This window comes from Triturus cristatus, chromosome 1_1 (genome assembly GCF_964204655.1).
Source record: "Triturus cristatus chromosome 1_1, aTriCri1.1, whole genome shotgun sequence".
Classification (NCBI taxonomy): Eukaryota; Metazoa; Chordata; class Amphibia; order Caudata; family Salamandridae; genus Triturus; species Triturus cristatus.
Window position 1 is genome coordinate 5,575,380 of NC_140579.1, and position 15,191 is coordinate 5,590,570.

General features: G+C 46.1%; 1 long non-coding RNA gene across 1 annotated transcript in view; it reads left to right on the forward strand.

The window, feature by feature from the left end:
• The window catches only part of LOC146869084 (uncharacterized), a 75,312-nt gene extending 61,187 nt beyond the window's left edge, over positions 1-14,125 (forward strand). Inside the window, exon 2 of the long non-coding RNA XR_014959418.1 lies at positions 9,169-14,125. This is a non-coding gene — a long non-coding RNA (uncharacterized LOC146869084). The remainder of the gene's footprint in view (positions 1-9,168) is intronic.
• The last annotated feature ends 1,066 nt before the right edge of the window (positions 14,126-15,191 follow it).

The following is a 15,191-nucleotide window of genomic DNA, read 5'->3' on the forward strand; positions in this document are numbered from 1 at the left end:
TCAAGCCTAGCGCTTACTTTAATCTGCTCGCTGTGTGCGCGTTCCACTTTGCGCATTGTGTTCGCGTGTGCGGACCTTCATTCCCGCTTTGTTCTCCGGTGTTGCAGGGAGTGTGTGTCAGCCTCCCCGGTTCGGGCGTTGAGCGCCCGCGCCTTCAAATTTGGATAGTGGAGTGGGAGAAAGGGGGCTGAAAGGCTACGCGAGTAGTCGCGTAGTCCTTTCTTTTGTTGAATTCAGGCAGCCGTTACCGCGCATGCGCGGCGGGCATTTTGTATGTTTACATACACGGAGTTTCCTCAAAAATCAGCGCAAGAGCAGCGCTTCTTTTGCTCTTTGCCCACAGCCTGCTGATTTTCTTACACAGTGGGGCTGGATAATACAGCATAGGCGTTGCCTAGAGTGGCGTATACTTTATTGGCAAGCCCTCCCTCCACACTTTAATATTTCAGGTCATATATTACCTGTTGTTTGGTCTTGCCTGCGGGGTTCTGCCACTCCCCCCTTATTGTGCTTTGGCATATTGATTTTCCTGTGATTATTCCTTCCTCTCGTGGGCTTATTAACGCTTGGTACTACCATGGCTGAATATTATGAGGAAGATGAATATTACAATTATGATGATGGAGCCTCTGGCTCTACGGAACAGGATTTTGTGGAGGCTCTTGGCGTGGGTGTTCAACAGTCAGTGAATAAAGCGCTGGTTCGCGCTATTACACCCTTAAAACGTCATTTGTCCAATTATGCGGTACAGCAGGGCTGGCTGCCTAAGTCTTCAAAGTCTTCACAGTCCTCCAAGTCTTCAAAATCTTCAAAAATTGCGAATCCGCATAAGTCTGACTTTGCGAAGCTTGTCAAGGCCCTCTCTTCTGAGCATTCTAGGGAAACTTTGTCCTCTCCGGCTCCGCAGACGGACGATGGTGGCACCTCTCCTTCTTCCTCCTCTGATCATGAAGTTGCTTCCCCTCCTCCTTCTAAGAGGGCTCGGAAGGAGCATTTTGTTGATGCACCGTCGCATCCCCAACTCCTTACCTTTGAACCTTCTGACATTATGCATCCTAATTCTACTTCTTGGCTCCCGTCTCAGGAAGTGGCGGAGTACGTCCAAACACATATTCGTCAACCTTTTGACAGGGATGTGCGTACCCGTCTCCGATCGGAATGTCCTCGGCCTGATTTAGCAGACAAATTGGCGGACACTCCGGAGGTGGATCCCACTATGGTGACTTATCTTAAAAAATATGCCAAGAATCCTAAAAGAGGTATTGATAGAGCATGGTGCTCTTGTCAAGACAAATTGTTGGATTTACTGGGACCTCTCACAAAAATATTGGACTTAGGCTTTCGGGCCAAGGAGTCTTCCTCCGCCATTGACCCAGATGACCTGATTGGTTGGGCTCAGAGGGCTATTTGCCAATTAGGAAACACCAATTGTGCCATGTCCTGTAAGCGTAGACGCTCTATACTGTTGAAATTGGACCCAAAATTGGCAGAACTCTCCACTTCTGAGTCTGGTCCTTTGGCTCAGGGTTTATTGTTCGGGCATCCTTTCCTTAAGGAATTAACAAAATTTGTGGCCACTTTCAGTGGACTTGACAAGGCTCAAGCTTCTATTAGACGGGCTTTTCGCCCGTTTTTTGTACGGGCCGGACGATATAGGGGACGATCGTTCGGCCGGGGTTTTAACCAGACCACCCAGCGTGGTTATTAGTCCCACCGAGGAGGAGGTCAAGATTCCAGCTACACCGCCAACAAGTCTTCCTTCTACCCATCCCATAAAGGTCGACACCAATTCCGGAAGGGACGCTATGGCGGTAATCAAGGAGGACTTCACGATTCCTCCGCTTCAGGTGAGCTTGATCTCGGCTGCAAAAGTCGTGTTGGGGGGCAGGATTCAATTTTTTCTTCCCAATTGGCGTTTGATCTCCAGCGATGCCTGGGTGTTAGAGACTGTCAAGGGTTTCAGAATAGAGTTTTTCAGTTGCCCAAGTCAACCCCATCCTCCTTCTCCCCTAGTTTTTTCCCTTCACGATCAGGCGATTATTTCCGCGGAAATAGATTCTCTTCTGAGAAAAGGGGCTATCGTCCGGACGTCTCGTCATCTTCAGGGTTTTTCCAGCAACGTCTTTCTAGTTTAGAAAAAAGGAGGCGGTTCCAGGCTAGTTCTCAACTTAAGGGATTTCAACGGCTGGGTTGTCTATCGCCACTTCAAGATGGAGGGCATCCATCTTTTGAGGGATCTTCTTCAGGAAGGGGACTGGATGGTCCGTCTCGATCTGAAGGATGCGTATTTGTCGATTCCCATTTACGGACCTCATCGCCGGTTTCTACAATTCCAATGGCAAGGAGTCTGTTTCGAGTTCAAGGTTCTCCCGTTCGGCCTCTCGTCAGCACCTTGGTGCTTCACGAAGCTTCTGAGGCCTGTGGTGGAGTAACTGCGAGCTCGGGGTGTTCGTCTGGTAATCTACCTGGAAGACATTCTCATCATGGCCCACTGTCCCCGTCTGTTAATGATCCACTTGGAGTGGTCAATAGATCTGTTACAGTCACTCGGATTTCTAGTGGATCCTCAGAAGTCTATTTTCCGTCCCTTGCAGTCGATGGAATTTCTGGGTTTTCTGATCAATTCCCTCTCTTGCCAACTCCTCTTGCCCCTTCAGAAGATCAGAACGAACAAACGGGAGTTGAGATTGATTTTACACAAACAGCTTGTGTCGTTGAGATCTATAGCTCGGATTGTCGGTCTGTTAGCTTCATCAATTCAGGCCATCTTCCCGGGTCCTCTCCATTATCGGGCGCTCCAGCGACTCAAAATCCGTCATCTCCAGAAAGGCCTCCGGTATTTGGATCAGATTCCTCTTTCAGAGGAAGCGAGGTGGGAGATGATGTGGTAGTTAGAACACATGGAGTCCTGGAATGGGCGAGCCCTGTTCGGAGTGTCCCCGGAGGTGGTGATAGAATCCGACGCCAGTCAGTGGGGATGGGGAGCCCGTTGCGGTCCAATGTCCACGGGAGGCCGGTGGTCTTCGGAGGAATTATCTCTCCATATAAATTGTCTGGAGCTTCTGGCGGGATCTTTTGCGATTCGTTGTCTGTCTCCACGCATGACGAACTGTTGCATTCTCCTCCGCATGGACAATGTGTCAGCAGTTCGATATGTCAACAAGTTAGGGGGGACCCGTTTCAAGATTCTGGCAGAGATCGCCAAGGATTTTTGGCACTTCTGTCTTCAGAGAAACATCACTGTGATTGCAGAGTACCGTCCGGGTCACAGCAATCTGGTGGCAGACTGGAATTCTCGTCATCTTCGGGACTTCAGCGATTGGAGGCTTCACCCTCAGGTGTTCAGATGCCTGTCTCGAATATGGTGTCCCTGCCAGATCGATCTCTTTGCCTCTCGGCTCAACACTCAACTTCCTCTGTTTTTCAGTTGGCATCCGGATCCGGAGGCTCTGGCCACGGATGCATTTCTACCGACATGGCCGTCTCATCTGTGTTATGCCTTTCCCCCGTTTGTCATGATCTCCAGGGTTCTGACACGCATGAAGTTTTATCAATCGGAATTGATTCTGATCACTCCTCTCTGGAGGGCTCAGGCTTGGTTCCCAGTTCTCCTGCAGATGAGCTGTGCAGTGCCACTCCTTCTTCCCCAGCTGTGGAATCTGTTATTGGACCCTCTCAACAATCCTCATCCACTAATAGAGTCGGGTCAACTCCTTCTGGTGGCATGGCGGGTTTCGGGGATCGCTGGCAAATCCCAGGCCTTTCACGAGACGCTTCCAGATTTATCAACGAAGCTTGGTCTCCCAACACACACAAACGTTATGGCGCAGCATGGAAACGATGGTGTGATTGGTGCGCTCAACGGGAAGTGGATCCCTCTTCAGCTGATGTGTCTTTGATTGTAAATGTTTTGGCTTCTATTGCCGCCTCCGGGCTTGCATATAGGACTGTCAACAATTTCCGCTCTGCCATCTCTGCAGGACATATTCCTATCAATGGTAGACCTGCTGGTGAACATCCTTTGGTTTCTAAATTACTCAGGGGTATCAGATTGGTTAAACCACCTTGTCCAAAATATGTTGCTCTATGGGATGTTTCTATTGTCTTACGTTTCTTGTAAGCTTGGCCCTCCAACAATTCTTTATCCCACAAACAGCTATCTTCAAAATTGACTATGTTGTTGTGTCTGGTTTCTTGCAAACGCATTTCTGATGTTCGCGCTCTGGATCTTGCAGGTCGTACTTTTTCACCTGAAGGAGTTACCTTTTCTATTTCCAAACGTACTAAGTGTATTTCTACCTCGGTTACTTACCCGAGTTTTCCCAATAATCCAAAACTTTGTGTAGTGCAATGTATTAAGGATTATGAGGTAAGTACTGCTCAATTTCGACAGAATATGCATGGTCAATGGTTGATTGCGTTGCAAAAATCTTTTCGTCTTGTGACCCCGGCTCCTTTAGCAAGATGGGTCAGATGGCTCATGGGTGAAGCAGGTATTGATATTACAGCTTTGGTGCGCATTCAACTCGTGGAGCAATGGCCTCCAAGGCTTTTTCTATGGGAGTGAGTTTAATAGACATTATGAAAGCAGCTGATTGGTCAACTGACTCTATGTTTAAAACTTTTTATTATAAACCTATTTTGGATATTGCTTCTGTTGTGGTGGCGCAGCTTTGAACAAGCATAATCGGAGCCTCCGGTCCTGACATAAAATTCAAAATTTGCGAACATACATGACAAGAATTTTCAATTCTATTAAGGACACGGAGGCGAGGATTATCCCATCCATTATTTTCTTTCATGTATTTTTCATATGGTTGTTTTCCATTCTATATTTATTGTGTATTTTATGATGTAATTTGGATGAATTCCTTGTTTTTTCTTCCCTCCCTCTCAGTATATATACCTTTTTCTACCATATAGGGATGGTATATTACGACTCTATATCTCTTTTCAGGTTCTGATCCGAAGTAAGTCGCGCTGCTCTACCTTCATGGACTATCTTTTGGATACCTACTGGTTCCGGTTTTGGATTTCGATTCAAGCATCAAGTCTACTGTTCCAACCTGTTGCTCTCTTGTTGCAGTGATCGATCTACGTTGTTTCTTCCACGTTCTTTCCAGATATTGGACTGTCTTTTCTTCTTCAACTGCCTGTTCTAATTACCAAAGAAAGAGGATGTGGTATTCTCTTAGGGACCTTTTATAGAAGACACTCTATGGTTATTACGTCATACCCAGTGGGTTCATGGGTATTGTAGTCTTATTTTTCTTTTATTGTAATATGATTGGCGGCTGAGCAATTTCTTAGTAAAGAAATGAGAAGCATAATCCTCGCCTCTGTGTCCTTAATAGAATTGAAAATTCTTGTCACGTATGTTCGCAAATTTTGAATTCAGCATTCAGTCATGCCTTCGTACAAGCAATCTCCTTGTGCGGGCGTGGCTTGTTTAGGTGATTTTTTTAAGATAGTAATACTGCCTTCGCTCTGTAACACCGAGCTAAAGCAAACTCTCCGTGGATCTCACTTATTACTCAAAGATACGACTACGACAATCTAACATTTAACTACCATCCAGTCCCCCGGTCGAGTACCTGCGGCGTCCACCTCCATCTCACCGCCACCGTTGGCAGTCGCAGAAGCATCAGCTGCAATACCGCCGCCGCCATCTTTCTGTGCTATGATGCATACACGAGCGACAGAAGATGAACTGCGGCAAGGGAGCGTCATATTCAATAATGTCGCTACCGTTTCCTCATGACAGGTCAGGCATTCCTACTCCGCATTGGGCAAATATGTGGCGGCCATTTGAGAGACAGGCAGCAGGGTTGATGCATCAATCAATCAATCAATCAGGGAATTGTAGGCACGCTACTCACCCGTGAGGGTCTCAAGGCGCTGAGGGGGAGGGGTCCGCAGATCTGTTTAGCCGAAGAGGCAGGTCATAACGTAATGTTCACTCAGTTATAAGATTAAGGCTAAGCATTTGAATTTAATAATCCCAACACTCCATGGAGTGCCAATCTCTTGCGAAAGCTGTAAACCACACAACAGGGGACCAGTTCCTTTCTTTATTTTAGTACATGAATCAGAGATTATATGTCATAATAAATAAAATACAGAACCGTCCAAGTCTTGGCAATACTTCTACATTGTAGTCACCTCAGTATTACAGTATTGTCTACCTGGAAGGGGGTAGGGAGGTTGTTTTGTTATGGTTGTTCTGTATTTTTCACACCATAACCCCATTTGTCACCATAATTCAAAATAATAGCTCCCATACTCACCAACATTTGAAAACAAATGGGATAATAAACAAGCATTTGCAATGCAGTAGGACTCACATTTCCGTCAGACCTATTGCATTGCATCACGGACAACACGGGAGGGGGGAAGCACGGACAACGGGAGTGCGGGGGGAGTGGGGAGAAGGGGGTGAGAAGGCACAGACAAAGTAGTGCTCACCGTCAAATAACACGTACCGTACTGTGTAACACTCAAGTAAAGGGGCCTTGTAGCCATGGGAGGGTACAAATGATGACATTGCTATAATAAGGTGTGTTAGACTTGGCATCTTTTGGCGTGTTTCCCCAGAGTTTTTGCTTTCTGACTTCCCGGTTATGACTCTGTTTTTGCTGGCGTAGGGTTTCTGCGCACTTTTCTCACTGCTGATCTCACTGCTGATCAGTGGTAAAGTGCAAGTGCTCCTGTGGAGAATTGTGTTATGGATTGGTGTTTCCGTGATTGGATATTTCATTTACTTGTTAGTCCCTAGTAAAGTGCACTGAGTCTGCCAGGGCCTGAGAATCAAATGCTACTAGTGTGTCTGCAGCACTGACTGTGCCACCCACGTGAGTAGCCCTGAAAAGGTAACTCAGACCCGCCATTGCAGAGTCTGCGCGCAGTTTGTAACTGCCATGTCGACTTGGCCAGTACACACACTTGCCAGTCCCTCACCTTCCCTTTTCGTACATGTCAGCCACCCCTAAGGTAGGCCCAAGGTACCCCTGTGGGCCGGGTACAGTGTATGTGAAAGGTAGGACATGCCCTGGTGTGTGTGGCATGTTCTGATAGCGAATTACGGCCAGTTTCGTTTTCGTTATAGCAAGGCTACCTCTTCCCGATAGGACAGAATGGGGAGTTTTCTTATAACATTTTATAAACATAACTGGCCTGGGGAATTAGGTAGGAAAATAAATTTTAGTATGCTTGAACTCAGAATCTAAAGATGCATCTTTTAGTAAAGGTGATTTTTACATTCTGTGTTTGAAAATACCACTTTTAGAAAGTAGGCATTTTCTTGCTCAGTCATCCCGTGTGCTTCTGCTGGGATGTGCTGGAACAGCGACCTGTTGTCACCGCACTCTGCATCACTTCACGATGACGCCTTGGTACCCACGACGACAACGCTCCATGCCAAAATCTAAGCCGCTGCTTCCACCGTGGTTCGAGGGCACCGCTCATAAAGTTACATGACAAACCACCTTCATCCCGCACCGCAGTCTTGGCCTACTGACGCCGGCACCATCAACTCCAGTTCGTCAGCTGATGACAGCGTTTCAACAACGACGACGATGCTGCTTGCACCTCGACCTGCCAGCACCGCGACGAGCACTGTATTCACTTTGCACCACGACCCTGGTCTCACCGACAACGTCATCTGATGTTTCCACCGAGCCGCTGCTCGCACCGCAACCTGGGGCACCGCTCGCCGCAACGCTGCACTTCGCACAGGAGCACCCGAAGCCTGCACTCCTGACTTCAACAGAGAGGAGTTTGATCTGCAACGCATGTGAATTTGAGGGCCCGACAACTTCTGCACTGACCTCCGGAACCTACACCTGCGGACGCTGTGCTTTCGGATACTCAACGAGAGGTCGCCGGCGCCCTGCATTTCTGAAAGCTACTTTTTGCGGGTCTTCCCGACACCGTAGCTGGCCCGTGATGCCGCTGTCAGCCAGAACTGTTTGGATTTGTTTGCTCACGATGCCATCATAGCCCCGGGCGGACCTATCGACATCAAGGAACTGTTTTTCAAGCATAATTTGATAACTGAAGATGTTTGAGTACTGTATTGTGGATTTTTATTGTTTTTGGTCTTGTCTTTAGAATATAAAAATATTGGATATTTTTCTAAACTGGTGTGGTGTCCTTTTGTAGTGCTTACACTGTATTACTGTTGGTTTTGTGCAAATGCGTTACACACTGCCTCTAAGATAAGCCTGACTGCTCGTGCCAAGCTACCAAGCGGGTGAGCAGGGGTGTAGAGTGGTGGTTTCTGCCTGACTTTGGCACATGCCCTACCAAAAATCCCATTTCTAACAAGGAGGGACTAACAAGACTCATAATCAGACTGCAGCATTTACGAAAGACAATGCCATGAACCAATTAAAAACATGGCCGGAGAGTGGGCGGAGCTTCCACGGAGCTTCAACTCCATACTCCATTACTGCATGCCTCGCAAAGCGAGCAGCGCATGCACGCTGCCGCTATAGGTTCGACCTAAAAAAACAAAAAGGGACGTTGCCTGGGACCTACCAAGTGCATGTGATATGTTTATTTACTTGCTCTGCCTTGCTTGCCCCGAAAGCCCACGCCTTAACCCGCAAGTCAAGCATCCATGCTTATCCACCAATGTGGATGATGGCCAGGAGTTTTGGCCCCTCTATCCAGAGTAGCACATCAGACATCCCACCTAGCTTGAGGGACAGATTTCAAATTTGTTTTGGACCTTAGACTTTTACTTTGGATTGGAAAATTAATTTAGGACTTTTGAACTTTGCTTCGGTGTATATATTTTTGGAATTATTCGAATTCTTTTTTTACATGATGACCATTTGACATTGTCTATAGACTGCCCCCCTTAATGTTAATGATGTTCTTTCAGTTGCCCACCTCCTCCAAGTTGACTTTATCTCCCTGTACTCAGACACTGTTTTTGTTCTTCCTCCCCTTCTCAAAGACAGTAGACGTTTCCCTAAAGTAGATGCAAAAATTAATTTTTATACTTGTTTACAAATAGATATATAAAAATAAAATGTCATGACTAACATGCTGGTTTTTTTCTGTGTACTTGGGGATTCTTGTCACATACATGATTGTGTTTTTGTAAGAGTTATTGTTAAATGTTTTTCAGTCTCTAACACGTTTGTTTACTTTATTCTCTAGCATCCATCCTCATGGCGTGGCACACAAGAGATGATGCAGAGGAGACATGGCGAGGCACGGAAGAGATGACGCACAGGAGACATGGCGAGGCGCAGAAGAGATGACGCACAGGAGACATGGCGAGGCGCGCAAGGGTTGGCACTCCGGAGACATGCGAGGTCTGCAAAAGATGACACACAGGAGACATGACGAGGCGCACAAGAGATGGCACACAGGAGACATGGCGAGACACGAAAGAGATGACACACAGGAGACATGGCGAGGCACACAACATATGATGCACAGGAGACATGGCAAGGAGCGCCAGAGATGACGCACAGGAGACATGGCGAGGCGTGCCAGAGATGACGCACAGGAGGCATGGCGAGGCGCGCAAGGGTTGACACACGGGAGACATGGCGAGGCGCAGAAGAAATGACACACAGGAGACATGGCGATGTGCCCAAGAGATGATACACAGGAGACATGGCGAGGCACACAACAGATGATGCACAGGAGACATGGCAAGGCGCGCCAGAGATGACGCACAGGAGGCGTGGCGAGGCACACAAGAGATGACACACGGGAGACATGGCGAGGCGCAGAGGAAATGATACACAGGAGACATGGCGATGTGCCCAAGAGTTGACACACAGGAGATATGGCGAGGTGCAGAAGAGATGACACACAGGAGACATGGCGTGCAAGAGATGACGTATAGGAGACGTGGCGAGGCACGCAAGAGATGACGCACAGGAGGAAGGTATCAAAGAATCAAATACGCTCTATCAAAGGCTAAGATGTTGAAAAGTATATATTTGAAGGTGATTCATTAAGATTGGCTAAAGGTTACTGCAGATATTGAACGTTTTGAAATTATTCACAACACTATCATCTTCCTCGTTCATCTAGGAGTAACCACACGAGAAACTGCTTTTATGGAAATATGGATGGATATTTAGGGAAAGATTGACTTGCTGATCTAGTTAGAGCACAGGTTTATAAAAATATGGCCAAAAGTTGGCCTGTGGTGGTGGCTAGTGACTGAGTGAGTTAGACATACTCCATATGGGCTCCCGCGGTGGCAGCCCTGCATTGAAAAACATCCTGACACTGGGAGGGCTCCCTAACCCATGGAAGGCTCCACTGACAGTGCACCCACAGCACCTTGAGACCCTCACAGGTGACTAGGCACACTTTATCAATTGTGATTGACTCACAGAGGGGGTGTGGCCGCTGGACATTGGTCAGGGGGATGCAATCTTGAAAGAGTCTCCACCTACCCAAGGCCAGAAGAAGGCATGCCAAAGAAACACCCAAGCAAAGATGCCAGCGGAAACACACACCCAGTCAAGGCATGGATAGCCGCCCAGAAGCACGGGTGAGGGCAGTCAAGCACAGGAAGCTGTAAAGCAGGTCAACTCTGCATACACAAACATCACAGACAAGCCACCAAATAGCCCAGCATGGAGCAGGTTCAGCCCTTGTCTGTGTCCAACAGTAAGCATAGGGAAGAACGCAATACCAGACCCCACACCAAAGAAGGATGGGGTGAAGGAGCAAAATGCCCCAACTAGACTCACAACAGTAGGCAAAGCACACTTGGACCAGAGCAGAATACACTCCAGACACGAAAAGAAAAATCATCAACCAAAGAAAGCACTTCTAGGGCACTCCCTTCTGTACTCTGAAAGACTGACAAAGTTGGGACCACCGAGCCCTATAAAAAGTACCAGAAGAGCCACGGGAACCCCCGCAGTGGAGGAGAATTGAGCAATAGCAGAATGCACTGCCAGGCTTCACCCTACAAAAAAAGAAGTAAGGGTCAAAAGACTGAGATGGGGAAGAACCACTGCAGAGGCACCAACTCCCGAGCCCCACATGTGGGACAATGCACCGCTTCCCAGCCAGATGTGTGAACCGCCAGGAACACCCGCAACACAAGAGCAGGGTCAGAAATGCTATAAGGACAACAGAACACCAACAAAAATGCTACCACAAACACAGCATTGTGAGGAGGGCAGCACAACACAAGGAGATACAATAGGCATCTGTGAGGAAGACATTCCACTCTTGTAGTTTCAGCCTCACCAGTGACAACCCTGCATCTTATGGCTATAATTCAGGATATTTGTTATGTGGTATGTCTTGAAGATGCAAGAGATACACAGGTCGGCTCACTGTTGAGGTGCCACCACAGCACTGGGTGGTGGTGTTATTCAAGTATAATCACACAGCTGGATCCTCTTAAATTCAGACCTTTCTTCCTCTTGGCAGTTTTCTTTCTGGCTCTGTTTGTTTGTCCTCTTTCGGTTTGGCCTGATTTACGGTTCTTGTTTCCTGGTCACACATTACAGATATTTGTTATCGTCAGGGCTAGGAGGAGCCCGGGTGCAGGTGCAGGGCGTTCTCTGCTTTCCAAGGGTGGGTAGACTATCTCTGGCTCTCTTCCAGACAAATGTGGTTTTGGTTTGTGATTTCTTTTCCTTGTTTGTCTGCCCTGGTCACCACTATTTGTTTACCTGCTGATAGGGCTGCTACCTTTCCGAGATAAAAATACATGCCATCGGTTTATGGTTTAAGATTCTGAAAAGGCCCGGACATGATACCTAAATAGAGCTTTATATAAATATATATCATGCTATGTTATATTGATTTCTATAGCGCACTGGTCACCTGCAAGGGTATCAAGGCGCTTGGGCAGACGTGTAATTGTTTGTTGTCCAAGGTGCTTATAGGAAGAGCCAGTCTTCGACTGTATTTACTGAGACGAAACATGTATAGAAACCAGGGACACGTCTTGCTGTGGCATCTCTCAGTTGAGCTTGAATCTGCTCAGTTGCTCAGTAAACACATGCAGTGGCCAACCCCAAGTCATTGCCTTCCTACGGACTGGCCCAGGAGGACTTTGAACTATTTGGCGGTAGTTGTACACTTGAACGCTAGTGGGTGGCCTCTCTTGGTCTCTTTGTTCCTTTTTTTTCCGCCATTTGAATTTAGACCACGAGAACTGAGATGATTCATTTCACTCTGTTTCTTCCCCTAAACCCTTCATCCTTTGTTGTCTGTTTTCTACCTTTTTCTTCTCTTCACCCATCTAAAAATCTCTTCCATTCCCTAATCGCTACCATAGTCCTTTAAATACTTTAATTGTAGTCTTTTCTTTAGTCTCTCTCTCCTCCCACAAAGTGTAATGTCTCAGGAAGTCGGTATCAGAGCATTAACAAATACTCTGCACCTCATTGTGCAAATGTGTACACATCTACCTGCGACACAGCTATTTTCCTTCTCAGGATGAATGCCAGGCACAGCTCTTAGCAGCTTCAATGATAACTCCAGTGTAAAGAGCTTCTCACTGAATTCAAAATGGACGCTGTTTAAATAATAAAACACCAGCCTTATCTTATTCTGCAAGAGACGCAGAAAAACATCTTTACTTAGTCTGGGCGAAAGAGTTGTCTCCTACGAGCACAAAATAAAGCAAGAACATGGCGTCCTGGTATGTGTCCCTGAAACTAATATTGCAGACCACAGAACAACAATGTCTACCAAAAATAAATGTGTGTGTGTGTGGCATTTTATCGTATTAGTGAAAAACTAAAATGAAGACTAAATATAAAATATATTCCCTATAACACAGCCACAGCATTTGTGCTACATTATTCCCACCTCCCTGACAATTCCAACACCCCTTAGTGGCATCTGGGTATATCTGCTGTCATGGGTTATCAGAGGAACACTAGCTTCAATGACGGTTACCTACATATGATGATGTTATTACACTTGGGACAATCTAACCAGATGTCTAGCCTTTCTTCATAACTATTGCTTTGGCTTGGACTTATGCCCATCTCTCATAAGTCTAGTACTGCTGGTTTTTCCCTTACCCAGAATTCAATATAATCGAAACATCTGAATCTGAATGGTCTGATAAACAGTTCAAGCGAAGTAAACAGCTGAATCACAGAATATTTCTTTGATGGATGAAGAAGCCAATCTGTTGTGCTCAAGCATCCTATAATTCCTTTTGCACATAACAAAATGTCAATGCGACACACAACAAACAAGTACTGCAAGGCACAACAATCTCGCTCCTCAGAGGTTTAAAAGCAGTTGCCTCCAACGTTGGGATGAAGGGGGGCTTTAGATGGATAGGTGTGTATGGAGGGGGGAACATAGTGATGCCATACCTCGAAGGCAGTTCTGGAAGCTTCTGAACCATAGGTTACAAGGACAGAGATGCCTCTGGAGCCATGGCACATACCAACCATGCTCCATATGGATGGAACAGAAAAAGAGTTAAATTCCAATTACAGTAACGGTAGTCTACCCTTGACCTTGCCCCAATAAGACATCCTTGAGATTCTCCCAATAACTGTATCTTCCAGAGGGCCATGCCTCCTGTACAGTGCTCGGTTACTCTTGAGCTAGCTTTGCACCCTACAGATACCAAAACATGGACATATACAATGTGATAGATATAGCAGGTGAGGGGCAGAGCCATACTTACTAGGAACTATAATATGTTTTCCACTTGGTATTAACGGCAGCAATTGGGATCTTAGCACAGACTAATTTGCTGCATACTACCTCGATACTGCCGCGATGATCCTGATGGTCAAGTGGTTAATTGACTCCTTTACTGTGGTGGCGTCTCTGAAAAACTCTGCTTGATCTGATGTTATGAAGATGTTCGGGGTCTCAGATTTAACTTTGCTAATTTTAACCTCTGTTCAAATCCTGCATGAAGTTTCTGCATGACAGCCAGGATGGAAATCTGCGGCTCCATAAGAGTCATTGCAACTTTTATATGTATCATGATTTCACTGCTCCTCACGATGTATGATTTCATGGAATTTGCCTTACGGTCAGGATGATTGTTAATACAGTTCTCCCCAACATGTTCTTGTTTTCTTAAAATTCTGCATTATGTTCAAATGTCTTTCATTTATAAACTATACGCTTATTTGCAAGCTCATATTAGCACCTGCATAGTTCTTTTGCAGTATGGTCGTTCTTCTTAATAATGTTCTTGTGTCCTGAATTCATTTGCTTTCCCACCAAAACAATTCTAATCACACTTTCAGAATTGTGAAAGTTTTTTGAGTTCCAGTACTATACTACATCTTTTTAAGACCAAACTCCACCTCTTGCTTGACTTCTCTCTACAATAGCTTTACATGTATGGTGCATCTGTTGTAAACCCTCCCTACTAAACAACTGCTGACTAGATCGCTGTCCCGTGGTCTTCCCATAAATCCAGACACAAAATTGGATCTGACTCTATATTTTTATCTGTGGGCCCTGTTGGTGATTTGTTTTCTACACATCAGCTGCCTCCTCCCTCCTCCCCTGCATCAAGCCTCTCTAAAGGTCCCTCAGTGCCTCATCGCCTTTTTAAAACTGGTCTCAGTTTAATTATATTCACTGAACCTCTCCAAAAATGCAGCCAAATCTTTGAAGCACATATTACTGCAGGAGCTCCATTAATCTTTAATATCAGATCAATAGTAATGTGCACATATTGGTCATTTGAAAACTGACCTCACCTTCTTTCTTGCAACAGTACTGTTTGGGCGCACGTTGTATCCAATCTTCTGAATGTGTTCTTTAGTTCCACACTACCTGTGGTCATAAACTGGTGACTTTTCCTTCCCACTTTTACAGAGGCAACCTCTCAATTTCCATCTACTATGATGTAAAATGTATCACTTTCACACCTTTCTACAGTTGGATCTCTCCACCTCTCCTCCATTGCCTCCTCAAATCCACTTAATCTTTTCTCTACTCGCTTGGAGAAACCTCTCTACCTCAAGAAGTTGTTCCTTCTTAGCCACCTACATTCCTGACATTTATGCCTCGTTTTGTCTCCTCTGACCCGCCACACCCTTCCCATGCCATGCTTCTTACCTTTTTAAATCCCCTCTCTGTTATGTACCCACTCCTTTTGATGTGTATGTAGCTTTGTTCTGTATGGAGAAAAGAACCACAGTTACTTTGTGCCATCTCTTTCGGCTATCGTCATAGGAATATTGGAGCTTGAC